This window comes from Nanorana parkeri, unplaced genomic scaffold (assembly GCF_000935625.1).
Source record: "Nanorana parkeri isolate BGI_ZX_2015 unplaced genomic scaffold, ASM93562v1 scaffold2206, whole genome shotgun sequence".
Lineage (NCBI taxonomy): Eukaryota > Metazoa > Chordata > Amphibia > Anura > Dicroglossidae > Nanorana > Nanorana parkeri.
Window position 1 is genome coordinate 143,192 of NW_017308474.1, and position 2,878 is coordinate 146,069.

Here is a 2,878-nt window from a genome sequence, read left to right on the forward strand (position 1 = left end):
TAACAGGTTTTGTGTTCCCCGCAGGGGATGGCGCTGAGCCTCGGGGACAAGATCAATCTGTCTCAGAAGAAGTCATCGGTATAGAGGAAGCCCCGCCCACAATTCTCTTCTCATCTGACTCCACCCACCAGTCATCAACCATCATGATTCGGGCCGCGCTGGGCTCCGCCGTGTGCTTCGTAGAGTGTAGAGTCCCCGGCGGATCATTCCTCATCATCCTCATCATCCTCATCATCCTCCTCCTCGCTCCGAACTTTCCTCTCCGTGTTTTATCCAAAATGTCCAAAAATAAACCCGTCTTTTGATTATTTCTGGAACAGAATGAATGTGAGACTCCGGGGGAGGGAGGCGGAGTGTCCGGGGGAGGGAGGCGGAGGGTCCGGGGGAGGGGGGCGGAGTGTCCGGGGGAACACGTTTCTGTAAACTGTACAGAGGAGCTTACACTCTAATACCCCCCACAAGGAGTGTCCGGGGGAGGGAGGCGGAGTGTCCGGGGGAGGGAGGCGGAGTGTCCGGGGGAACACGTTTCTGTAAACTGTACAGAGGAGCTTACACTCTAATACCCCCCACAGTCTTATTATTTTAATACATTTACATAGCTCCATGAGGCATTAAAATAATCCCGGGGGATCCATGTTCAGGAACTTCCTGTTATAGGGTGACAACGCTCTATCCCTGTCTCTCATTTGTGCTCCCGTGTTGTCACGTGGGCTTCTGATGGAGACGAGGGGTCATTGCAGCCCACATTACACAGACCTGATCCGTCATTGTCATGGCTGGAGTGCATGAGGACAGGAAGTGGCTGCAGAGAGGCTGCAGGAGATCAGCACTGGGGCGGAACGAAGGAAGAAACAAGGTTTTCACTTTTCTGATACAGAACAGAGAGAGAGTTCTTGTTGGAGGAGAAACAATGTTTCCTGTCACTGCAGAAGATACAAAGTAACAGCCCACTGCACGATGTCTGATTACCCCAACATGCCACACTGCACGTCTAACTGCCCCTGCATTGTACCCCACAGCCTCTGTCCTCCCACTACTGCCCCCTGCATTGTACCCCACAGCCTCTGTCCTCCCATTACTGCCCCTGCATTGTACCCCACAGCCTCTGTCCTCCCACTACTGCCTGCATTGTACCCCACAGCCTCTGTCCTCCCCCTACTGCCCCTGTATTGTACCCCACAGCCTCTGTCCTCCCACTACTGCCCCCTGTATTATACCCCACAGCCTCTGTCCTCCCACTACTGCCCCTGCATTGTACCCTGGAGCAACCCGAGGTGGGCGGGACCCGGGCCAGAAGCTATGCATCTCCTCTTCAATCCTGACCGGTTTCCTCGTCCCTGCCATTGAGAAAGCTTCTTCACAACACAAGGCCACCACCACCACGCTTCACAGTTGGGGTAGACTAAGCTCTCAGTGTGATGGGCTTTCTAACATTAAAGAATGACTCCAGGAACGTTAAGAACTTACCCTTGCAGTGGGCGATACCCCCGCGCTGCAACATTTAAATAGCCCCTTTTTTTTTTTTCCTCGGAGAGCAGGGGAAGAGGGATGGGCTCTGACTGACATGAGACTGAGGATCAGGTGAGTATGGCGGCTTTATTTGACTCTCCTAGACAAAAGGAACACGTAGCCCTACTGGGGGTGGGCCTACTGCAAGGGTACATTTTTTTTTTTTTTTAAATCCCGAAGTGCTTCTTACAAATATTTGTCATAACAAATGTTCTTATTTTCTTAAACGTAATTCATTTTTTAATCTGTTTTTCATGTAATATCACATTATGGCCACCTGATGGCGCTAAAGGAACATAGGAAATAAGTAATTTATTCCATAATGCTCCTTGGCGCCATCTAGTGGCCGTAATGTGATATTACATGGAAAATAAGTTCAAAAAGATGGACAACTTTCAATAAACCTGAAGGCGACTGAATGCCCTGGAGCATATTAATGGGTTTCTCAGCAAGGGTGGGAATACTTATGCAATGAAGATTTTCTTGTGTATATATACACCGAGTGGCCAGATTATTATATACACCGAGTGGCCGGATTATTATATACACAGAGTGGCCGGATTATTATATACACCGAGCGGCCGGAACGTGACCTGCGGCGGAGAGCGCGGCGGCGTGCGGTCGCACTGCGCACGGGATGAGGGTTCTCAGTTCTCTGGATCTATCGGATCACCGATAATAAATACAGAGAGTTTCTGATCCGATGATCCCGGAGGACGCGGTCCGGTCCGTCCAGCGATCCGATTGGACACATTTGTATCATTTCGGATTCCTCATTGGATGATTTCCTCTCGCGGTTGGCGCACGTTTGCTGAATGGAAGTCCTGATGGTTGTCATGGCGACGCCGATTTCATTCCGCGCACGCTCCATCCGCACGCGCAACCGGCGCTGGCCGCTGGTCCTGCATTGCACACGATGACATCAGCAAGAGGGGCGGTGACGTGACCATGTCTGTCTTCAGGGGCCACAACCCGAACCAACCAGGCGGCAGATTTGGGGTCCTTCTCTCTGATAACCTCCAGAAAACCGCTGGGGGGGGGGAATGCATTTTGAACTTACCCCAAGTTGGGCTTTAAAGTGAATCTCTAAAGATTCAGGTACAGAGATTTTCCAGCGTGCTGGTCAGGAATAGTCTGATAAATCGCAGGGGATGCCGTGCTGGATATTATCAGCTTGTCTCCAGCCCCGGAGTGCGCACAGCCGGGTCATCCACCTCAGTGCCGATCTCGCTCTGCTTTATATATATTCTACAACGAGGGGAATTCATCAGAATCCGGAGCCGGCTGTGCACGGCAACCAATCGGCTTCTCTGTTCGGTCTGTTCAGTTAAGCTTTGAAAATGAAAGCTGGAAGCTGATTGGCTGCTCC